The following is a 25,954-nucleotide window of genomic DNA, read 5'->3' as shown; positions in this document are numbered from 1 at the left end:
AGTATTTGTCCAAACTCCACAGATGACTCTAATGGGCAGATAAGTTTGAGAACCAGTGCTACAGAATCCTATGCCCAGGTTCAAAGAATGTCCTAGGTCCATGAATACTGACATGGGAAAGAGATAACATATTAAAAACAGGAAAAAAGGAGAAGTCAAGTTGCACAGGAAAACATATTTATCACCATTTATGTTAAAACTAAAGCAAAACTGTATTTGTAACAATACACACACATACACCTATATATGTGAATGCACAGAAAGCCTTCCAGAACTGGAAGTATAAACTGTAAGTTACTGAAGAATTTAGTAGCCAAATGCTTGACACACACACACACACACACACACACACACACACACACACACAAAACAAAACAAATGCTTGACACATGGAAGATGCTCAATAAATGGTGGCTGTTATTTCCATGTGCATCTAAATTTTTGTAACCTGTAGTTTTGCATGGATAATGAACTCTTAAGTACATCATACAGTATTCGACTAAAACTAGAAAGTTTGCAAGCCTTCCCAATAACCTCATTAAAACTCTAAGTATACACCTGAATAACTCATTAGTCTTTATTTAAAATTACAGCTTACTTTGTGCATACTTGAAACCCATGCCCAAAAATGCATACAGCTTCATTGTCAATATTATATTGATTTGCAGATCCACCAAAATGGTGCATTTCAAAGCTATTCTACACTGAAAGAAAGAGAGAGCAAGCATGAGCTGGAGGAAGGGGACAGAGAGTAGCAGATTCCCTGCTGAGCAGGTAGCCAGACACAGGGCTTGATCCCAAGACCCCAAGATCATGACCTGAGCCAAAGTTTGATGCTTAGGGATCCCTGGGTGGCGCAGCGGTTTAGTGCCTGCCTTTGGCCCAGGGTGCAATCCTGGAGACCCGGGATTGAATCCCACGTCGGGCTCCCGGTGCATGGAGTCTGCTTCTCTGTCTGCCCCCCCCTCCTCTCTCTGTGACTATCATAAATAAATAATTTTAAAAAATTAAAAAAAAAAAAAAAAAAAAAACAAAGTTTGATGCTTAACTGACTGAGACACCACGTACCCCTAGGGTCCTCTTTATTAATCATTAAAACGTCACTACAGTGCTTATAGAACCAAATGAAAACATGGTGATTATGTGAATTCATAAGAGGCAAGAGATGGTCTTTCCTAGACCAAGATTTTATCAAGGAATTTTATGAAATTGAGGTCTGAGTGCTGACAATAGTCCTACAAGATAAGACTCTAATTATTTCCTGGCTACACCTTCCAAAGTTTATGTAACTGAAATCTGACTCCTTCAAATATCAATAAATATTCATTACAAACAGCTGGAAAGGAAATCTATGATTCTGAGAACTGCAAAATGATTACCAGTATACTGGTATCAGTCCCTGCGAAACAAAGTTACCATTATTTTGGAAGCAATGAATTTGAAGCATACACTGGAAAAGGGAAAAGTAAAATGGATTTTTCTGAGATCATCACAAGATAATAGAAAATAAGTACACACAGCTCACAGGAAAATGACAACCAGGTCTGAACAAATGGTCCAGTATCAGTCAACATGGTATGCCCATCAAACTTTGGGAAAATATCAAAGATGGAAGGAACTCGATTTGATACCTATTGAATTAATAAGCTCCTTTGGCAAGTGAGTTCCAAGTCACTTCCAGAAATTCCATACGACCTCGGAAGAACGAGACAATGGTGCCATATCTGAAAGTTAAGAAGTCATACAGAGATAGAGTCTTAAGGAAGTATAAAGTCAAGGCATACGCTCTCAGAAAAAGTGCTTTCCTTTTAACAGGAACTTCAAAACTGTCTAACTTATACATGATAAATGCAATGCATAAACCTTGAGGATAAAGATGGGATGGGGAAAGTTGTGAGAGCTAGCAGGTGTTGCCACAGCCAAGAGAACACATATGCTGAGTGAGTGAACTAGTGAACATATATCATCTCTTTTCATAAACAAAGCTAACAATCCACCAAAATAGAAATAACCAGCAGCTACAATGAACACTGTATTCTCATTTGTGATGTCTCTCCATGTGACAAACATCCTTGGGAAGCTATTCACATAGCTTAACAAACAATTCTGAAACTGTATGAGCCAAACAAATGGCGAAGAAAGATCTTTACTGAATTTTAATTACTACACAAGGATTACTACACTCTTGATTCAAACCAGGCCAAAAAAAAAAAAAAAAAAAAAAAAAAAGGCTGTTCCACAGTCATCAAGGGGGAAGTGTGAAGGAAGCTGATACTAGCCAGTGTGCCTACTCCACCCTACTCTGTAATTTTCTATATAATTAGGTGAGAATAGTAATTGCTCTATTGCATAACTCAAGAAGACTAGACACAGAAGAGACCATCTCTCTTGCAAAATTTGTTCTAAGTGCCATAACAAGAAAAGCTGTTTTAAATAGTTACTTTGGAGGTACCTGGGTGGCTCCGTTGGTTAAGGGTCTGCCTTCTACTCAGGTCATGATCCCAGAGTCCTGGGATCAAGCCCATGTTGGTCTCCTTGCTTAGCAGGAGGCCTGCTTCTCCCACTGCCCCTCTCCCTCCTCATGCTCTCTCTTTTTCAATAAATAAATAAAACCTTTAAAAAAAATTGTTACTTTGCTTCATGTACAAAACGTGGAGTAGCTGGACTGAGGATAATATGTGGACTTCATATTCTGAAAAATATTGTTAAACAGCCAAGAGTGATCAAGTGGCTAAAGTCATCAAGAAGCTTTCGATAGAAGACTGGTTAAATGATGTAGGGTATCTCTGTATAATGAAATACTATACAGCCATTTAAAAAAATGGGATGGGTGCCTGGGTGGCTCAGCTGACTGAGGGACCAACTCTTGATATCAGCTCAGGTCATGATCTCAGGGTTGTGAGATTGAGCCCTGCATCAGGCTCCGTGCTCAGCAGGGAATCTGCTTGAGATTCTCTCACTACCTCTCCTTCTCCCTCTGCCCCTCCCTCCACTCATGCACAAGCTCACGCGCGCTCTCGCTCTCACTCTCTCTCTCTCTCTCAAAAATCTTTAAAAACAACAACAAAATCCACAGGACACCTTTTTATCATTAAGAGATCTAAAGTATATTAAATTAGAAGTCCAAGTTGTGGAATCAACATGGTATATCATAAATGTAAAAAGAATATACTTATGTAAACATGCAAAGAAATTGCCTAGCCTGTGATAAAATAATAGCTACAAAAACCCATTAAGTTGCTCCTCCTAGAGAAGAGAATAGACATTGGAAAAGGAAGGAAACTTGTTTTCATCTTAGTTTCTTCTAATTAAAAAAAAAAAAAAAAACATGGGCTTGGATTACTTTTTTTTTTTTTTTTTTTTTTGTCTTGATTATCAAGCTGTTTCCAAAAGTTTAGAAAGTCATAAGTCCTTATAAAAATTAAGTGACTTTCTGGGGAGCCTGGATGTCTCAGTTAGTAGAGCATACAACTTGATCTCAGTGTCGTTGGGGTTAGTTTACTTAATTTAAAAAAAATTTTTTTAATGACTTTCATTTATCAGCCCTCTTCAATATGCCAGCCACTTTTAATGTGCTTTACATCCATTTGGTATCTCAATTAATAAAAGAGATAAGCAGTGAATCCTTAAGTGTCTCCCCGAGAACACAGTCCACTGTCAATGAATTTCTACACTCTGACCTAAGTTGCTTTAACTTCTGCACTTTTCCACTTCACCACACCCACCCCTACAATTGTTAGTTCTCAAAATGAAAACAATCTGTTCAACTGTAAAACACCAATAATGAACAATGACTTTTTTTCCTTTACACTTATAATTTATAAAAGGAGGTGGAGAGAGAAAAGGAGAAGCAGCTGCCAAACAATTTCCTAAAGACAATACTGCATATATCCATGCGATTCTAACTCATCACTATAGCAACAAATAAAGAGCTGCTCATTTTCACCAAAATGGTACAGTTCAGAATCCCCTTAAATCCATGGGATTCTTTGCTACAGAAGTAAATATTGCTATTCTTTATCTTCAGGTAATCCACTCTCTAGGTGGCAGCCTCAGGAGCATTACATAAAAGACCAGAAATGTCTAATGATAGATTTTTTTGTTAGGTATTTATTAGGAAGTTTGATCTAGAAGGAATGAATTTGCTTGAAAATCTTAAAGTCTTGCTTCCTAAAGCCCAAATTCTAAAGCTACTGAAATAATAGTACAGTGTATCCTCTTACATTCATAGCTTCTGACCCAATCTTAAATAAGCAAGCAAACACAGTCATGGGGAGTATAAATTAAAAGGGACCCCAAATGGAAGCATAACAGCTGATCACAAAAGATGAGGGTAAACACTGGTAACTTGTTTTTTAAAGGACAAGAAAATTAATGTCAAAATAAGAGATTGTATAACACTAGAAGAGACCTCAAAGTAGCATCAAAAATTTAGGCTATGCATCTTAAGTGAACATTCAATCTACATGAAGATGATGATAAAATTGCTTAATTTTTATTTATTCATGATTTCTACATATATACCACCACCTTTCTGCTGTGTCCCATGTCTCCTTTTTTTCCCCTCCCCAAATCATCATTTACCTTACATACACCACTTTCCATTCCACGAAAATAATCATCCAGGACAATCCATCTTAGGTAGGTCTCCCTCCTATTCATCAGCTGTGGCAAATGTTCTCACTAACCTGGCTATTGGCTCCTCTGTGGTAACTCCTCTTATAAACAGCACCACCTCACTGGGTAGTGGCACGTAAAGGTAAAAGCCAGTCTCTTTGTGGAAAAACAAGCTAGTTAACAACTGTACCTACTCAGACTGGAAAAGCAACCAGGACAGAGATGCCCAGAGATTTGTAGGTTGTAATCAACCTACAAATACACACACACACACACGTGCACACACATATACAAGCATGCATATACCCATGCAGGTGTCAAACTGGTTTTTCCTCATAGATACAATTTATAGGCAGTCAAGAATCACTCCCCTCCCCACATATATACACACAAATCCCAAGTTCATAATTCTGTGTGATAATTTACACATTTTATTCATTCATTCATTCATTCATTCATTCATTCATTCTTGGACCCAGTGTGTGCCCACTCTCCTGTTTAGTTTTGGGATACAAGGATGAACGAAACAGATGTGGATCTTGCCCTAGCACAACTAGTTCACAGGCACAGGAGCCCATGGCTTCTTAAGCCATTTCAAGGTTCCAGACTCTGGCTCTGTGAGCAGTGAATAAGGGGAGTAGTCAATTTCTACCTCATCTTTGATGGGGAAGAGTAGATTCTACTTGCTTCAAATAATAATTCAGTTTGCCAGTAACTTCCATGTTCCCTTGAATATAGCTTAGGAGAGGAAGTAAAATGAAGTAAAGGGCCCTTAACAAACAAGGGACAGGGGATCCCTGGGTGGCTTAGTGGTTTGGCGCCTGCCTTTGGCCCAGGGCGCGATCCTGGAGTCCTGGGATCAAGTCCCACGTTGGGCTCCCTGCATGGAGCCTGCTTCTCCCTCCTCCTGTGTCTCTGCCCCTCTCTCTCTCTCTCTCTCTCTCTCTCTCTCATAAATAAATATATAAATCTTTAAAAACAAACAAACAAGGGACATATAGTACCCTGCTAAGGTTTAGAACCTCAAACAAGACACCAGCCTTCCATTTCCATCCATGAAGGATTAACTGCTACAAAAATTGCCCTCCCATGGGATCCCTGGGTGGTGCAGCGGTTTGGCGCCTGCCTTTGGCCCAGGGCGCGATCCTGGAGACCCAGGATCGAATCCCACATCGGGCTCCCGGTGCCTGGAGCCTGCTTCTCCCTCTGCCTATGTCTCTGCCTCTCTCTCTCTCTGTGTGACTATCATAAATAAATAAATAAATAAATAAATAAATAAATAAATAAATAAATAAATAAATAAATAAATAAATAAATAAATAAATAAATAAATAAATAAATAAATAAATAAATATTTTTTTAAAATTGCCCTCCCCCTATAAATAACCAGAAAAGTAGACAAAATACATGAAACAACTGTACTAATTACTAGACAAAGGCAATGCAGGACAATGATCCCTGAGGGAAGGAAATTACAAGTGAAATGAGCTCTACTATCACTCCAACTTACTAGGCAATAGTGCAGGAAGAGGAAACCCCAGTCAAGCCAAGCCAAGCTCAGAGGCCTTGCTAAGCTGAGGAGTCAGAGATAAACGTTCAGGGAGAATGAGGCAGCAACTCTGGAAATCTATAAAGAGGTCCTCTCAAATCGTGGGCAAGTACTGCTCTGCACAAGGACCTAAGGTTCGCACAGGGCTGAGAATAACTGGCATTCCCACCAACTGAGTAGAAAGAGCTGGTTTACATAAAACATCAGGAAGTGTCCCAAAAGGGTCCTAGACACAGGCTGCTCTAGAAAGGGCTTAAAAGGGCAGCCCGGGTGGCTCAGTGGTTTAGTGCTACCTTCAGCCCAGGGCCTGATCCTGGAGACCCGGGATCGAGTCCCACGTCGAGCTCCCTGCGTGGAGCCTGCTTCTCCCTCTGCCTGTGTCTCTGCCCTCTCTCTCTGTGTCTCTCATGAATAAATAAATAAAATCTTTAAAAAAAAAAATAGAAAGGGTTTAAAAGCAGCCTCAAAAGTGTCTCACTGATCACAAATAACTCGACTGTGTGCCAGAACCAAGGCCAACACTCTTTCAAGGGAGTCCTTTAGGCAGAAAGAAATTGATACCAGATAGAAATTTGGATCTATATAAAGCAATGAAGAATGCTGGAAATGGCCAACCTGTGAGTAAATATAAAACCAGATGCTGCCACTGACCTTCAGGATGTGCTTCTGTAGAAATCTAGTGAAGACCATAACAAGGTCAGAAGGTAAAGGTCAAAGTAGGTTTTAGCTCTACCACTAACTATCCCTCTAACTTCAGTCTCTTAGAGCCCTCTGGGCCACTATTTCCTCCAAGTAATGCCCTGCCTTGAAATGTCACTACACTACATAGTGACTAGTAAGGTGCTTTGTAAATTCTAAGGACTGAGCAAATTCTTACCAAGTGCCTTGTATGTCTGGAACTCAGTTTCCTTATCCATAAAATTAAAGTAATAATAGTACTCTGCACATGTGGTTGTTGTTTAGATTAAATAAGTAAATATATGTAAAGTATAAAGAATAATGCCTTGCCAGAGTAAGTTCTTATAGACATGATTATTATTACTATTTCTTCCATTACAACTACTATCATTATTGGGGCTGCTAATTAATGAAACTATAGGGTATATGATGATGAAAAAGACCAATTTGGTCCTTGTCCTCAGAGTCCACATTTTGAGTTCCCCCATAAGGAAGACAATGCTTTGAGGATAATTTGTCAAAATTTTGCCTGAGAAAAATATGGGATAGCTGGAAAAAATTACTAGTGTGAAGGGATCCCTAGACCTTAATTCCAGCTCTGTTCCTCAAGTAGCCCTGGGACCCTAATTACTTAGCCTGTTGGAGACTCAGTTTATCCTGACAGAGGTTAAGTAAGAATCTTCAAAGATCCCTTCCAGTTCTAACATCTGATGAAGTGAACCAGAGGACCCATTTTAGAAGCATATCATTCCTGCCTTTATCTCAGCAATTTAATCCGCATAGCACCAAATCCCTGTATAGGAAAAAATTAATCTTGAGGAAGGGAAGTCTGTGATTTAAGAAACCCATAAGAAATAAGCTCTATATCCAGGATCACTATAAAAGTCTATACATAATTCCCAAAACAAGAACCAAGGTCACCTGATTTCTCTCTCTAAAAATGGGACGGAGTGCAATAGCCCTCTTGTTTCCACCTATCACTGGTAAACCACCGTTTTGATTTTGAGAAGCTAATATAATTAGAGTAAGCTGGGAGGCTCTTCCTTTTGGTTACAATGTTTGAATTGGCTCCAATCAAACAGAATTCTCTCTCCTGTCTACAATTCTACAATTAAGGAGAAAAAATGATAGTACACTCTTGAAGTTCTTTATGCCTAAGAAAAAAGAACTTTGTAAACAGCTAGCTTCTTTGACTGGTTGTTTATACCAGTATGAACCACAATTGATAATCTATCAATTATAAACACAAAAGCTTCCACAAAATTAACTGGTTCAAATCTTACAAAATAGTTAATTTTAGCGAAGTCTCAAAAACTAGGATCTTCTTTTTTGATAAACACCATTCAAGATAGAGTTTCCACTGGAGGAAATAGGAAGTGGTAGAACCCTAAGAGAATGAATCTATAGCTAATTTTCCAAAAATAATTGTGAAAGCAACTTTTCTAAAGTTTTCCCAACATGTTGAAGAAGATGAGCCAAAGATTTTGCAGAATCTTATAAAGAGCCTCTATTAACTTTATTGGAGAGAACATGTCACACAACATGAACTTGAGGAAAAATATTTTTCTGTACATACATATAAAATGCTGTGTATCATTTCAGGCAATTCCCAGATTCCCTGTAGTTTACCATGGGCCTCAGCCCAAAAACTTTAACACACAACCAAAATGCACCAAAGGAGTCCTTAAACCATACTGGCACAAGCATGTGCACACACACAAAGTAAAATGTGAGAGTATGCTATTATCTGTCTTGGGACCTGTGACTGCTATCTCTAATGGACACATTTCTTACCAATTTGTCTACTCACATACCTATGGGAATTACCTCACTCCTCTTCCATGTGATTCTAGAAAGGTGGTCAACCTCTCTATCAATAGAGGTGGGCACATGGCAATGGCTTGGCCAATCAAGGCACTCTGTCCCCTGGGCAGTGACTGATCGAGAGATGGGCACCCAAAGTAAAGAAAACCAGAGGCTTTTATGTGCATCGATGCTGTAGATGAGAGGGTTGCTTTCTTTTTCTTGGAATCATGAGATACAAGGATCATAAATACCTGGAATTTACAACAGTTGCCTTTTCCACCATGTGTTGGAAACTGCCCAAAAATGAAGCCAGCATAGACAAAAGCAGAACTGAGAAATGGGACAAGAGGAATGGGGAGATGAGGTTTTAATGACATTGTTTAACTACTAGATCCAACTAAGCCTCAAGTCAGATATCCCTGCAACTTCCCAAAGCATATTTCAATGAATTTTTCTTCCCTTAGGCCAATTTAAGTGGGTTTTGTCCCTCAACAATGCAAAACAAACAAATAAATAAACAAAAAACCCTGATTCATGCTCCATTTGACTAAATGAGATGGAAACTATTACTTGAGTGTCTCTCAAGTATCAGAGACCACGTGGAACATCAATATGCAACATTTTAGCTAATTTTTATTATCATGCTAGGAAGCAGATGTCAAAGTTTACAATAAAGAAAGCTACCAAGAAAATCCATAGAACTAGGAGGTGTCCGCAAGGATTTAAACTCTGCCTGTCTCATTCCAAAGCCCATTCTCTTCCTACCAACTAACTACCCCCTGAAACCGTGTCTTTCAAGCTCCAGCATTATTTTCTAAGAATCAACCTAATAATCAAGCTGACAATCAAGCTATAATTCCAAACATAAATGTCTCATTTCAGAGGAGGCTCTAAAGACTTTGCTGCTCACAAATCAATATGAATAATGTAACACCTCTTTTCTCAAATGATTCCTATTTTTGGAAACAAATTTTGCCAGACTAACTTTCCAGGAATTTTAAATAAGCCTATGGGGGACTTATTCTTTGAGGCTTGGAAATAATAAGTTTTAGTGTGTATGGTGCTGAAAAGACAAAGTTAGAATATAGAATGTAAACGTCATCAGTACGCCTAAGCAGGAAGCATTCAGAAATAACCATTCCACCTCGCTTTTTCAAAGACAGGCCACAATCCAAAATTTTAGTCATTCATCTCTAACTTTGTCCCCAGCAGTTGAGTTTGTGAGAGACAGACTGTGTGGCAAGGAAAGGAATCTAACAAGGGTTGGGGGAGGAGGGGGGCACAAACAAGGCACAATTTAAGGAAAGTATCAAGAACCTAAAAATTCTACCATTAGGCCTTGCAAAAGAACGTATCACAGGTAAAGGTGTTAAAAGTTGGGGGAGGCAAGAAAGAAGGGATATTGCATAGCAATAGATAAATTATGTATATTTAACTGGGCATTACTATCCTTTTTTGCAGGACTTGGGTGTAACCAGTGGAACTGAGGCCCCTATTTGAGTAATAGACAACTGTCCTAATTATAAATTGGATTATTTATTTTATATAACCACAAGAAAAATGTAAATGTTAAAACCATAGGGTGTCACCCTATTTCATAACATGTAATAGTATATTCCCTAGTAAGGTAATTTAGTTTTCTAAGTACTTGTGTATGCATGGTGCCATTTGATTTTCCCAACAACCTTCAGAGGAAGAGAAGCACACGCAACCAGATACTGTTTTCACCTCTACTTTACACAAGATAAACTACTATTGAGCACTAAAGTGACCTCCACAAGGTCAAAGCACTCCTAAGCAGCAGAGTAGGGACTTGAATTTAGCCCATTCTTCTTCTAATATTCTGAACTGCCAGCCTGACTATCCTAGATTTATCTAACAGAGTAGCCTTGGGCTCTTCTGTTGAAAGCCTCTGATGAAAGAAACACTAAAATTAGATTTCAAATAGTTTATTATTATGTGTCATCAATACATGTAATGTTTTAGAGGGTAATACATTGTACTTCCAGGAGGTGTCTATAGTGGCAAAAATCATACAAATGTAGATAGTCCAGTGTTATATTGGGTCAACTACAGCTTTAGCGACTCTTCCATTCATCTAAACATTAATTAAGTGGCTATTTGTCAGGGGTTGTATATGAAGGATTAAGGAATATAAAATTGAACAAGCCATACTCTCTGCCTTTCAGAAATCAAACAGATAAGAGAGGCTGACTTGTTGATGCACTATGAGAACACAGAGGAAAGAGAAACTATTTCCAAAACTATCTCTACCAAGTGAGAAACTAGAGAAATCACCCTTAGTTCCAGTCATTAAGGAACTTAAAATCTAACAGAGAAGAAACTCATGAACACAGCAAAATACAGAGCAATAGATACAAATGCACAAAAGAGGTATTAAGTACTCAGAGGACATAAAGGGCACTTCTAATTAGGATGACCTCAGAAATTTTTTGAAAAAGATGAAATATGAATAGGCCTTTAGAAAAGTGTTATATCTTAATGGAGTCTAAGGAAAAGACTACAAAAGCCAGTTGCCTGCTCCCTGTAAAGACACATCCTGAGAAACTTCAGGTTCCATGTGGGTCTATGACAACCATCTAACTGAGGACAATGGTGCTTTTGGACTCCCTTGAGTTTCCTCTTATTCATGAGGTCATAAAGACAACTCAACAAACAAACCAACCTGATGAAAAACATCCAAGACAGTCATCACTCATCTTTCTAGGACCTGAGCCATCATGTTAAGAAAATAAATCACTGGTGCCTACGCCATATCTCTCTAAATAGCCTTTGGACCCATTGATGGAAAGACTGCAATGTAAAGAACAAATATCTTACTCTTTAAGATTGTCAATTATATCCTCACAAAATATCCTTACCAAAACATATAGTTCTGAAGGAGAAACAAGTTATGAATATATCACCTAAAAGCATGCTAATACCATGAAAAGGATATATGGGCTTCACTAATTTTCCCATTTCCAGCAAAACTGGAGCTCATACATTTGCTCAACTAAAAATCATTACAAAGTATAAGAGACTTGAGAGATCATCTTCATTTTATAGATACCCAAGCTATGGGAAATTAAATGACTTCCTCAAGCTTATACACTAATTTGAAGACACAGAAATTTAATTAAGACTAAGGAGTGATTTTAAACGGATTCTTAATAACTGAGAAGTCTGACCTAGCAAATTAATCTCAAAATCCCACGTTTGTTTTTTTTTTTTACCACAATTTAAAACGATTGGTAAGTAAAAAACTACAACAAAAATCCTATACAAATGTTTTCCAGTTATTATTAACATGCTGTTTTAAGCACTGTTTGGATTTCTATCAAGATTCTGTTAGTAGAATAAGTCAACATTCACTGAATTTTCTTTAACTCAGTCACAAAAGAAAAGTAGAAACCCAGTTCCAGAAGCAAACTATGCAGCTCTCATCTGTGAATCTGTAATCCTTCAAATAACATAAAGAGTTAGTTCAAAATGACTTCTTGTCAACCAGCTGGTTGCTGCTCTGGGCAGTAGGGTGGGAAGAAGGGGAAAAGATCCAGGACCAAGAGTTTCCTTAGGTATTAGAAAGTTCAGGCATGTGGGGGTAGTGTCTTACTAGAGACAACAGCCTGTATTGATCCTCATACAAAAACATTTTATAAATTCAAGTTTTCACAAGTATGCCCAATAGCATACAGTTATCCTTGACTTATTCTTCTTTCAGAAGAAAAGTACATAAAGTGCTCCACAATTTCAGATCATTCCATTTCCTAAATTTGCTGCAGTAGGGCTAAACTTAACCATCTATTAGCCTAGGATGACCAGGAGTGGTCAAAATAAACATTTTTAATTTTCAACTCTCTTAAGTAATTCTCCTGGTATTTCCACTGCAACGCTAGGTCAGTACTCATTTTTTCTGTTACAACACTGTTAAATACGTATTTCACCCTCTATGGGATATCTCTTTTGGAATGTTGTTGTCATGCTACAATAAGTTTTACTATATGTTCTCTTCTAGAAGAACAAGAACAGATGTGCTTTTTTGTTTTTGGTTTTTTTTTTTAATTTTTTTTATTTATTTATCATAGTCACACACAGAGAGAGAGAGAGAGAGAGAGAGAGGCAGAGACACAGGCAGAGGGAGAAGCAGGCTCCATGCAGGGAACCCAATGTGGGACTCGATCCTGGGACTCCAGGATCACGCCCTGGGCCGAAGGCAGGTGCCAAACCACTGAGCCACCCAGGGATCCCCAAGAACAGATGTTCATATTCTCCTAGTTGTAAACCAAATGAATGTACAGACTCTCCAATTAAGACAGCTACTCTTTAAACCTCACTCTTTCACACATATTCCAGGATGTATAGGTTAAAATGGATGGACTCTACATAAAAGGTGGGCAAACTACAGCCTAAAACCCAAATACAGCACCCCACCCCACACCAATAGTTTTTATAAATAAATTTTTACTGGATCATAACCAAACCTAGGTTTACAGACTGCCTATACCTGCTTTCTGAATAGTTGCCACAGAGATATTTTGGCCCCCCAAACCTAAAACATTTACTGTGTAGCACCTCATAGAAAAGTCTGCTGAGGGATCCCTGGGTGGCGCAGCGGTTTGGCGCCTGCCTTTGACCCAGGGCGCGATCCTGGAGACCCAGGATCGAATCCCACGTCGGGCTCCCAGTGCATGGAGCCTGCTTCTCCCTCTGCCTGTGTCTCTGCCTCTCTCTCTCTCTCTGTGTGACTATCATAAAAAAAAAAATAAAGAAAGAAAGAAGAAAAGTCTGCTGACCTCTGGTCCATAGTAAGTACACAAAATAAGAGTTGGGTTTTTTTTTCAAAAACATTTTTACTTATATTAAAAATAAATTCATTCATTCATTTAATAAGCATATATCAATTAATCTTTGGAAACTGTTCTAGGATCTAGAGACCCATTAATGTACTGGAAAAATGAGGCCCCTGTCTTCAAGAAGGTCATATCCTAGTGAGGGGAGACGGACAAACATGACTATTTTAATTCCACATATATAAAATAGGATATTTGGAGAGAGTAGTCAAGGATTCTGAAGGCGTGGTAATTCTTCAGGAGATGCAAAGTCATGAGGATGACAGCTCAGGAGATGCCACTGGAATTGACATTTGAATGATGAGATGCCAGACATACAAAAATCTAAAGATCGTTTCAGGCAGAGGGAATAGCAAAGGCTCAAGGGGAAGAAATGCTAGGCCTGCTCAAGAAACAAAGGGGCAACTAATGTACCTGAAGCACTGGACAAGAGAAAGCAGCATAAGGTAATAAGGCCAAGAGGTAATAAGGGCCAGACCATGTGTGATGAATAATAAGCAAAATCATGATTCTAGTAAATGTCTGTCTTCAGCTCCTTAGCTATTAAAAAACACTACTAGATTTAAAAAACAAACAAAAACAAAAAACAACTAATCATAGCATAAGAATTGCTTTGGCAACTTCTTTTTGGCACAACTTCTTCCTTTTGATCTGCTGAAAATTACCTGAAGCTCAAATGCCTAATAGATCAAGAATGAACACTTTGTTACAGACAGTTTCTGCTAAGGAAGTAATTACCCCCCTCTCCCTGCATACCCTGCCTCCCAAAAAAGACTGACTGCTCTTCTCATTGGAAAGACATAAAGTGACCATTTCAAATGGGATTTTTTTTTAAGAAAGAGAATTTCCCGTTATTAAGCATAATTAAGCCTATTTTCCTAAGTCTCCTAGGCTATTCATTCAATGAAATGAGGTCTGTCTCCTCACCACCTCTGAGTACCATCTGTGTGCATGTCCCATCAGAAACCTTTCAAAGCAGTTGGCTAATTTACACAAAATGTAATATTCCTTGAAACCCTGGAAAGATACGGCTTGGTTTGCCATCTCCAAAGTAAATGGAGGACTATTTCACTGCAGAGATTTCAACATGTTGCCGAATAACCACCAAAGCAATCTCCTCTGTTAATGCCCTTTCTTCCTCAATTTTTTTGGGGGGATTTATGAATCTGAAAAGACAACTTTCCATTTTTAGATCAAAAAATAAAAGAAGTCAAGGGCATTCAGAAGAAAGGCCAAGACAGAGGTGCTCTGATAAAACCATGACTCTCAGTGAACAACTAAATGCAGGAAGAATGAGTGGTTATGAGATGTTCTGGAGGTATGACAACCAACTAGCCTCCACTAAGACATGACAAGGCACAGATCTGCAGAACAAGGCCCGCTCATCAGCAAACACTGTGTGATGACAGGTATGATATGGATGTTTAGAAGCACACTTGAACTACTACAGAAGAGCAGTGTTGAAAAATATACTGAAGGATGAAACTTCAAGCACAGCAAAGCCAGAGAAAAGGTAGCACACAACATCCCAAGAGAGTAAGTTTCCTCCCCTGTAAAGCAGGCATAAAATAGTAGTAACCTTCAGGCTGGTGGACACTATACTAGGTGCTCAATAAATGATACTTATCAAATGCACCAATTACTTCACATGCTTTACCTCACTGAATCCTCATTAAACCCAGAAGAGGGTCCTATTTTGCCATACTTACAATTGATTAGAAACAAATGCCCAAAGGAGTTATATAATTTGCCCAAAAATATTCAGATAGTAAATGGCAACACCTAGATCAAAAGCTGGCCAGTTCCAAAGTCTATATGCACAGAAGATGCATACTGGTCGTCCATCAACATGCTTTCTTAGTCCTACTCAGTGTTGGCTAATACTATGGTAGCAGCTAATGTTTGTTAAGCACATACTATTTGCCAGACACTGAGTTCTTCTAATGGACTATCTCATCAAGTCCTATGGTGTGGTTTTTATTATTGGCACTGTTTTACAGTGAGGCTCTGAGATTCAAAGATTAAATATATTACCCAAGGTCACATAGCTGATAAATGGTGCAACTGAGATTTGAACTCTGGCTGTCTGGTTCCAGAGCCAAACTCTTAACCACTAGACCAAACAGTCTCCTTAAAAAATAATGTTTTAAAATGTAGTTTTATTAATTGCCAAATAGTTAGACATCCTATTAACACAGAACTTTCATTCCCAAGCAACGACAATCTGATACACAATTTGCCATGGTCCCAGTACTGCCTACTCTTTCTCCAACACCAAGGCTAGGAGTCAGCTACCATTTTTTCATCATTATTGTTTTTGTTTTTTTTTTTCTTTCTCTCTCTCATGGAAGAATTAGGAGGAAGCTAAAATAATTCCCAGGCTTGCATTTCCAACTAAAGTGGGAAATAGAAGACAGTGAGCCACATGTCCAAAGAAAAATAGGAGAAAAATGGAAATGAATATTCTTGCACTTTAATAAGCAAAATGAATGACTGCTTTCCTTCCCATGCTCAGTTACATTACCTACCTGCTAGAAACATTTGAATTTGATCTGTCTTAACCTCTACATCATTATATGCAGCAAAAGACATGCTGACAGCAAGCATACAGCTGTTCAAGAGAGAAAACTTTTAATTCTGTCAACAGGATGATGGAAGGAGTCCCACATGCCATAGAATAATACTTCTTAAATTCAGATGACTTGGAAGTTCTCTGGTCAATTTAATATTTATTTTGTTTTTTAAGTGTATATTTGCCTGGATAGAAAGAAATCCATGCCCAGGAGGAGGCTCCGTGTTACCCCGTGGAACACTACTACCTCCCTGGGTATTTGAAAAAAAAGTCCCGGGCACCTGGGTGGCTTAGTCAGTTAAGCATCTGCCTTCAGCTCAGGTCATATGAGTTCCAAGTCTAGCTTCCTGCTCCTCGAGGAGTCTGCTTCTCCCTCTGCCCCTGCTCATGCTCTTGCTCTCTCTCGGTCTCTATCTCAAGTAAATAAAAATTAAAAAAGAAAAGAAAAGAAAAAAGTCCTCTCAATCTCCATGTCACCACCACCCTGCTTGCTGAGCTGCAATGTTTGCTTCCAGTTACACTAGTCACCAAACTACCCCGTCAGACTTCCAGCTGACAAAGGTTACCTAAGTCTAGTTCCACTACGGCCCCATTGGGGACCTATTTGTAAGGAAGTGGAAAGAGGCCCACCCAGATACCTGCTCTTCCACAGAGAAATAATGGATTTGTCATGTGGTTTGCCTCATATACATCTCAGCTGAAATTCCATTTGCAAAGGAAAGAGAATTAATGATCGGACTTAAAGTTCTAAATCCACTAAGGTTTATTATACCAGTAAACTGATAGCACTAAATTTACCCCGTTGCTGTTCCATTATCTCACACATTCTACTATTAAAATGGGTGGGGGAGAAACTTAGTGAACTATTTATAGGAAGGAAAATAAATGGCCACCATGATGAAAACCACCATCCAGAGACATGGCTTTGCTGAAGGGTCTCTGAGAATTTTCTAAAAACAGAAGCTGACCGAAAAGGTGCAGTTAAGCCTCCTTCCTTTGAATTTCAACCAAGAAGTTTAATCTAGCAGGTTTTATACAAACTTACTTACTCTTACCAAGTTTCTAGAATCTATCACTATACTGTTGACACCTGTTACAAAGTAAAAAAAGTGAAATCTTTCTATTTACTTCAAATTGAGAGCAGAATGAATATATAAAAAGCCAGGATAAGTCATAAGTAAATGTGGGTCTTCCTTTTAATCTTATTTGTATGTTTTTTATTCTTGGTTTTAATTTCCTTTAAGAGCTATGTAAAGTGAATTTCGAAAAATCAAACTCACAAAAATCAGATCTATAACTCATCAAAAATCAAAAGCTAAATGATACATTTTTTTTTTTTTTTTGCGAGTCTGTGGTGAGTTTATTGGGGGTGGGGAGGGTCAGTCAAAGTGGGGACTGGCTAGGGTGGGGTAGGGCAGTAGTCTGTCTGGCCCCCGAGAAACCCAACTGGATTCCAGGGCCTCATCTGCTTCGAAGCCAAAGTCTTCCTCGACCTTAATCTGTACCGGGGCTAGTTCTGGAGTCAGCACAGCTCCGGCTCGGCGTCCGTCCCGGGGTGCTCACTGCCTCTAGCGTCCACTGGGCCCCTCCCCGGGGGTTGGGCTGCTGGGTTTTGGAGGTGCGGGTGTCCTTCGGGGTGGGGACAGCCCCTCTTTCTCTGGGGGCTCATTCTCAGCATTGCCGGGGGTGGGAGCATCTGTGCCCTGGCTGCCCTCCTCCTCCAAATGTAACGGAAAACAAACTACAAAAAGCACCCTCTGCTCAATGAACACCAAGAGTGTCATTAGTTAGCATGCTAAATCAGTAACCACTGCTGACAGGTCAGGTTGGGCAAAATGGCATAAATTAAAGAAACATCCTGTGAGGAGTTTTTCAAATCAGTCCAATAAGTGCTTCTTAGTTTCAATACTTACTGCTCATCACAGATATGATATTCATAATCTAATATTAATTTTAAAAAATCTTATTAGATGACTTCTCTAACATTTTCTAAATGTAATATAACTTTAAAAAAATCAATTAAAAAATTAAGGTGTTTTAGAATTGAGAGGAGAAAAACAGAGAGTATTCATTCCACCAATAGACTGCCACTTGTAATGAGGAGAAATAAATTGCTTAAAATCAGAGGTAAGTCTGAAACAAAGTAACCTTTTGATCTACAACACTTAGGGGAAGGGTAGAGGGAAAAGGCAGGCAAGGAAAACGGGATTTATTCTGCTTACAAAATGACGTGTATGGAGTATGTTGGCCTCCAGGTGGTTCTTGAGTAAAGACAATAGTAAGGAAAAACCATCAAGCACAGTACACATAAATATGACCCTGGCCCTAGGGAGAAAAAAATCTGAGTAAAGAAGCCCAAATATAGGAGCACAATCTAAAAATAACTCTTCTGCTTCTACAGAGGTATTTTCCTGTTAGTATTCATTTGAAATGTGTGGGAAGACAAAACAGTTTGCATTAAGTGAATTTCCAGATATTATCAAGTGATGCTCTAAACCATATTCCACTAATAGTAAAAAAATCTCCTTCCTTTAGTTTTCTCTGTGGGGGCAGGCAAACACAAAGGAAAATAATGGGCAAGAATGTAATTTCTAAATTCTATGAGAAGCTGATACCATCTCTAGGCAAAACATCTTAGTATCTAACTTATATTATGGGAAACATTAGATCCTTGAAACTGTGTCCATGAGAACCACTGTAACTATTTTTTTTTTTTTTGCATAAAGAAAGATGAATAGAATATGACAGAATGTTGACACTGTGGTTACATTTTGCTATCATGCCACAAGTTTAAAAGATTTCAGTATCACTGCCTAGGGTGGTGCCCCTCTCAAAAAAATTTTTTTTAAAAAGTGGTGTAAAAAAACCCCCACAACTTATAGGTTGACATATGTAATTACAGTACTTCTTCAAAATATATGTAAGGGGTATCTACTATTAATCAGATTCTATGCTCCATGCTACCTCCAGCTGAGGTCAATCTTTTCCCCAATGGCAGGTAGAAAAAGACAGCCTTATTTCTTTTTTCCACATTTAAAATTATAGAACTACAATGGTAGTACAAAAATGAAAGAAATGGAATATCAAAGGATCCCATTTCACTATATAAAAGCAGAGATAAGGCGTAAGAGTGTGTCCTTTCGGTCATGTGGGAACAATAGTCATATCTCGACTATCAGTAGCAAAGATAGAGCTTGGTGGTAATGACTGGGTATAAGAAGTCACCAAGTCCTACTGTGACAGCCTCCCTTTGGAGCAATGAGTACAGCCCATTTAATAGTCCTCAGTGTGCATATGGGTGCCCAGGAGCGATGGTAGGACAAACAACAGAGCCCATCCCTGCTCTCAAGAAGAGTTCAGTTTTAATGGAAGAACTTAGAGTGTGAACAATTTTCCCTAATCACACTCAGGAGCACCAGATCTGGTCTGAGATGCCTGGTAATCTACAAAGTAAGTTTTTATAAATAACCTGTCCCAAAAATCCAAGCCCACATATGAACCCTCTCTTTTTTTTTTTTTTTTTTTTTGCATACTTTATGCAGCATAGGATGAACACTTAGAGGGATGTTCAAAGTTGTGACAAATTAAACTTGCAAATCACATCTCTGATACCTGGCCATCCCAAACAGGTCCTTCAGGACCTTCACACAAATGTAGATCTCACAATCTCACAGCCAGTTGTCTCAGTTGAACAACATAAGAAAACCAGGTGACCTACATAGGTGATCTATAATGGAGAGCCAGAGAATTCCCCCTCTTTTGCTGAAAGCACATTTTCTGGAGTGTGGGACAGAAGGAAAGAAATGAAAGGTACACCATACCTTTCCTGCTCATATGTAAACCCATTTCTGTATGGTGGTTCACTTTCTAAAGTACCACTGTATTTGCAATAGTCTGTATAAAGAATTAGAAGCTAAAATTAGAACATAAGAGTATTATTTTAAAGGTATACCATATATTAATTAAACTATGGAGAAATGAAAAGTTTGACTCAAGAGTCAACTCAGTTAGTTGTTTCACTGGAAATTCTACAGAAACCATGCTGAACACCTTTATTAAAATACAAAAGTGAGAAAAGAATCTGTCAGAAAGATGACTGAAGACCATGACTTTGTGTAATTCTAGGGTACCATTCACACTGTACTTTCCATTAGTGGAGCTAGGTAGCATCATCCAATGTAGACACATGGTGCCCCTTAAAATGATATAGGGATGCTATTGTTACTGAGTACCATGGGCCATTCCTAGATTCCAGGGAAAGGGCCCTTGTATTGTATTTTCAGGACAATTGCCTCCCAATCTAATGATGATCCTTCCTTCTTTAATCTTTCTCAGCTTCTATTTTTCTTGTTAGTAAAAGGAGAGTTGAACCCATACTGGCAGATACATGGACAAAAAACATGTTAAGTTGCCAGCCAGTTTCAGAGAACTGAGAATCCTGCTGAAATATAATGTTGTTTTTGCATGTCTAGCATACAGATTTTATAGGGAATCACTTACCTCTATTCCTTGCATTCTTGAGGTCATACTCCCTACTCTTCCAACCCTACCAAAAGTGTGCCAATGCTGAACACAGACCTAGGATAGGCAAAGTAGACTTTCTCCTCAGAATTCTAAATCTTTAGAGGTACTGGTGCTCTCCAGCTTTCTTATAGGTACAAGGGTATCTCACATTCCTCAGGCAACTTTTTTCCTTTTTTGGTTTACTTTCTCTTGCTTACAATCAAAATAATTCTGATGCACCAGCTAAAAGAAAAAAAAAAAACAAAGAAGTAGTGCCTTCGGTGCTACTTGGTGGCTTCTATATGATCTCTCAGGGGTACAAACCAAGTCAGCTCAGAACAACACACCAAGGAAGTAGGCATTAGTTCAATACTGTTCTACCAAGTTGAGTGTTCACAGGGACAGTCTACCAAATGGACTCCACTGAAAAATGTTCCAAGCTCCATTCTCAAACTATTGGAAAATAATTAGAAGTACCATGTTGATCACACAAACACAAAAATATCACCAGGCAACTAAAATACATTTTGGGCATACGTTCCATTGGATTCCTTGCAGTTGTTTTTAGTTGCCCTGATGCCATAAGTCTTGGGTTTCTTAACACATTCATGAATAAGAGGGTTCAGTGAGTGTAAATATCAATCCATGGACATACACAGGCAATTTACTACTCTTTTCAGTAGTGAGATCTTACATTTTATAGTACTGTGCAAAATGATTCCATGTACTATTTCTTCACTGATCTTCACAAGTCCCCTCTAAGTAGGCAGGGAAGCCAGGCATCATAATACTCCTTTTATAAAAGAAGTAAGTTAATAACACCTTGCCCAGAATCACAGAGCAAATAGTGGCAAAGCTGGCCCAATGATGGGCTCAAATCAAGACTTCTGCCCACCAAATACAGCACTCTACTGCACACCCTGAAAATCCAGAGTCCTAAAGCCACACTGTATTTAGTCCCAGGGGTTCTCACTGGTAATGGAAGAAATAGGGCTAAAGAAATCTATGGAGTAAAATGCAGAGGGGAAGCAATGGCAAAGAAAGAGCCCAAATTCTACATTGTGTTAGAGAAAAAAAACAGTTTCACTACTTCACAGTACTGCTTCACTAACCGCATTCAATTTTTGGCTTCATCATGAAAGCTATTAATTATCATTAATAGATTCATAGTAAGTATTGTTGGAAATAATGAGTACGCCTAATAAAGAAGCCATGTAATAAGACAGATCATTGTTCAAAACTAAGCAAACATCTTTAATATAAATGTTCAATTTTAGCACCTTAAATGATAATGAAAATGAAAAAAAAAACATACACCGAGCAAGTTTGCTCTAATTAATCAGCCAATTATAGGTTAAGTACTATACATTAAATACTTATAGGTTAAGTATAGGTAGTAAATATATTGTCCTTGCCTTTCAGGAGCTTAAAATTTAATTAAGTTCCATGATGTCCACAAAATAGAGCCATTAATTCTCTGACTTCAATGGATCTTTTCCCTAGATCATTCTATCTTCTGCCAGAAGCTTCTGGTAGAACAAAATCACAGAAGGAGAGACCTTAAAATGTGGATCAAATGCTTAAGATCAAGAACTAAATCCAAGACAATACTTTTCAATGTGGCTTAGTGATGAGTAATATTGATGCCATTCTGGAAAAATATGTGTTTTCAAAAAAACAGATAGTTACATCCATAGCAGGAATCACTCTGGGGTCCAAACACAATCTACGGCTAGCACTCAGCCAAGATAAATGTATGCATTTGGAGCAAGATGTTAGACCACAGTTAGAAATGAATAAAAGCACAGCTAGATGTAGTAGTTCAGTCCCAGAGGCAAAGGAGCAGGCACCTAAAGAATACTAGAAAAGCAGGACCCTGAGAACAAGAAGCCAGAGTAAGCACTCAATGAATCAGAACACATGACAGCCAAGTTCATGTTCAAACCAAATATTATGTGTTTATATGTTCAGGAACATATGAAAGACATCGACACTAATTTTTTACTAGATCTAAGACCTAGTTTTGAAGAGCAAAAATTCGAATTTTCTAGACTTTATCCCAGGTTTTACTTTTGGAGGAAAGAGTATTCTATTATAGTTTACATATAAATTTACCATGGACTTAAAAAAAAAAAAAAAAGGTGCTACCAACTTAAGCAGGCATGAAACATAATCAAAGAATAAAGAAAATGAGTGATTCTTCATGAAAGAGAGATTAAGTGCTGAGTTAGAATAAAAAGTGTTCTTGCTTGTCTCAGAAGACAGCAGAGAATAAGAACCATGATACTCATACCACAGTATGGCAATGGTTTCCCCAGGCGGTTATCCCAAAAACTGGCTAATTGCTATAGGGTTTTTTCCAGCCCTCAAGAAAATATTACTTATAGAAAAGAAAAAACAATTCATACAACCTCACTTACAAGATAGGCTGCTGATGGTGTTGGAGAGGGGGTGGGTGGGTGCTGGTGATAGTGTTAAATTCCTCTTCAGTATCACACCCTCAGCCTAAAAGGAATTTAGATACAATCTTGATGTACACACCATCACTACCAAACGCCCACACTAGAAAGAACACAGTTATATATTCTTAAACCACTGGGAACTATTCGAGGTAATGAAGTTAAAGAAAGAATGCTTACATTGGCTAGAAAAGGTCTTTCAGTTAATTGCCACTCCTCTGTCCATTTACCAGAACCCTCCTAGAGAGCTAACACGTTGTGTGCCTATTTTCTATGGTTTATATGTAGTCTCAATCCCTGGATATCGGTTACACAAAAGCATTAACAACTTAATAGTCTCTTGTGGTAGGGTGAGGGAGTGGAAGACTTGTGCCCAATTCTTCTGTTCATAAGCTTACAACTTGTGAATATAAATTTCAAGGTAGATAAACATAGTTAACAAATATCCAGTATTAAAAATATCTCCAAAGTACTAAAAGTCAATAGACATAAATTTAAACCAAAATGAAACCTAACCCCCAAAAGACAAAGCCTGCCTAAGATGAAACTCATACATTCATATGTGTGTCATTAGGAAACAGGCCAATAATGAGAATTATTCCTTGGTAAAATTTTTTTTTTTTTTAAAGATCCAGGTCCCCAGGATCACACCCCAGGCTGAAGGTGGCGCTAAACCACCAGACCACCGGGGCTGCCCCCTTGGTAAAATTTTAATTTATCCTCATCTCATTCCTGGACATAGAATTAGGGGTGTCAGGGTTTTTTCTTTAAGATGTCATTTAAATTAATTAATTAGGGATGTCTGGGTGGCTCAGCAGTTGGGCGTCTGCCTTCAGCTAAGGATGTGATCCCAGGATTTGGGATTGAGTCCCACATCGGGCTCCCCACAGGGAGCCTGCTTCTCCCTCTGCCTGTGTCTCTGCCTCTCTCTCTGGGTCTCTCATGAATAAATAAATAAAATATATTTTAAGTAAATAATTAATTAAATATGTTATTTTAAAGTAATTTCTACACCCAATGTAGAGCTCAAACTTACAACCTGGAGATCAAGGGTCCCATGCTCTATAGACTGAGTCAGCCGGATGCCCCTAGAAGTATCAGTTCTAATGGAAGGAATGGTAGATAGTCACTTATTTATAATGTTTCAGAATGTCTAACATGAGCAAGTCTGATTCCTGGACATTCACAGGCCTTTGGAAACCAAACCACAGCAAGGAAACACTGCCCAGAAGCAAGTGAAGCATGAATGACACATCCTGTTACTCCTCTCATTTTAGGCTAGGAATAGGCAGCAGCTATTTGCATTTGCCAGCACCTGAATTGACCTAAGCAAAGATTTCTCTTTGCTGTGATTAATGTCTTGCTTGGACCTTGTGGAATAGAGAAAAGTCTATAGTCAGCCAATTTCTTTGATGATGGACATGCTCCATCTCTGCAATGTCCAGTAGAGTAGCCACCAGCCACATGTGGCTAATGAAGGTCTGAAATGTGGCTAGTATGAATAACGAGCTCAATTTTTAACTTAATTTTAACTAATTATAATTTTAATAGCCCCAGATGGCTAGTTGCTACCATTCTGGACAGCATAGGACAGGTTTTATTTAGAAGAATCAAATCTCAGACTTCTCACAACTTCAATTACAAACCACACTGATATAATTAGAAGCCCATTAAAGGTTAAACTATCACAAAAAGATGAAAGGACAATTCTCCTTTATCAAATAATACTGGACTTATATTGGATAAACTGTAATGTAGAGAAATCCACTCACAGTACTCAAGTGAAAGGTAGCTATATGAAGTGTTACAGTGACTGGTGTCTTAGAAATCAGTCGCAGACACTCAAAGGAAGCTAGACCTGAGACCTGGCAGGTCAGACAGGCTAACTCTTTAAGTTCACCGTGGCCAGTAACAAAAAAGGCACATATACAGATTAGGAAGAACTAATTTCTACCCCCACCCACATGAGAACCAGCCTTTTCCAGACAGTTCTCTTTCTCCCAAGATCAGGTCACACACAATGCCAGATGAACAAAGATCTGTTTAAAAATTTTTTAAACTGCAGGAAACTCCTATTGGGGGGGGGGTGGGGGGAGTATGGGAAGGTATTATGAACTCTCAATCCAGTCAAAGCATGCCTGGACCATAATAAGTCAAAAGATAGATACACATATACATATACATATGCATATATGTATATATAGTATATATACACACACACATATATTTAGAGTTCAATTCTTTATAGTTCCAATTAAAGTAATTAAGCCAAACACAAAGGTTATTAGAGAAATTACATAAAGGCATAGCTAACAGAAAACACATCAAAAAAAAAAAAAAAAAAAAAGGAAAACACATCAACTGTTACTCTAATCTTAAAGTATACCAAACTTCATGGTGATAGGAAATTGACCCTTGAAATAGTTGTACTTAAAATCTTTTTTGGGGGGGGGGGCGGGGGGGGCTAATCTATGAAATATAAAATGCATAGACAATCTGCATGGGTGTAATAGGCAGCTGCCCAAAAATCACCACCCCACTCCCCAAACACACCCATGCACACCACTAACCTCATTTTAATGAAAGCAAGATATTGACATGACAGAGATAACACAAGACCTTGAATGCATGTGCCTGAGATGGGCAGTTTTTAATGGAGAGCAGATAAGAACAGGAGGTCCTGTCCTGATTTGAGTAGGTTATGTCAGGGAGGTATTCTGACAAATCAGAGGAGGTAGGACTTGACAGTGTTTGCTCAGAGGAGCAGACCAGCTAAAACAGGGCTAGAGAGGACCTAGGGACCAATACTCACCCTTTCAGACCCTCCCTACATCACAAGGAGAGTGACAGAGGCTCACACTGGGTATGTGAAGGAAAATCTATAGAGGCAATCTACACTTGCAAACATCATTCATAA

The 25,954-nt window shown here is 38.5% G+C and overlaps 1 protein-coding gene across 4 annotated transcripts in view; it reads right to left on the bottom strand.

Moving 5' to 3' along the window:
• DAAM1 (dishevelled associated activator of morphogenesis 1) overlaps positions 1–25,954 on the bottom strand; it is a 166,616-nt gene that overhangs the window by 112,537 nt on the left and 28,125 nt on the right. The window contains exon 1 of one of the 4 annotated variants that reach the window (XM_038544844.1): positions 4,585–4,721. The exons of the other annotated variants lie outside the window; for them this stretch is intronic. The gene's annotated coding sequence lies outside the window, so the exon portion shown is untranslated. Of the gene's footprint in view, positions 1–4,584; positions 4,722–25,954 lie in introns of those variants that run through there. 4 annotated transcript variants of the gene reach the window in all.

This window comes from Canis lupus, chromosome 8, assembly GCF_011100685.1.
Source record: "Canis lupus familiaris isolate Mischka breed German Shepherd chromosome 8, alternate assembly UU_Cfam_GSD_1.0, whole genome shotgun sequence".
Lineage (NCBI taxonomy): Eukaryota > Metazoa > Chordata > Mammalia > Carnivora > Canidae > Canis > Canis lupus.
Note: the sequence above shows the minus strand (reverse complement) of the source record. Positions and strands in the feature narration are given on the sequence as shown.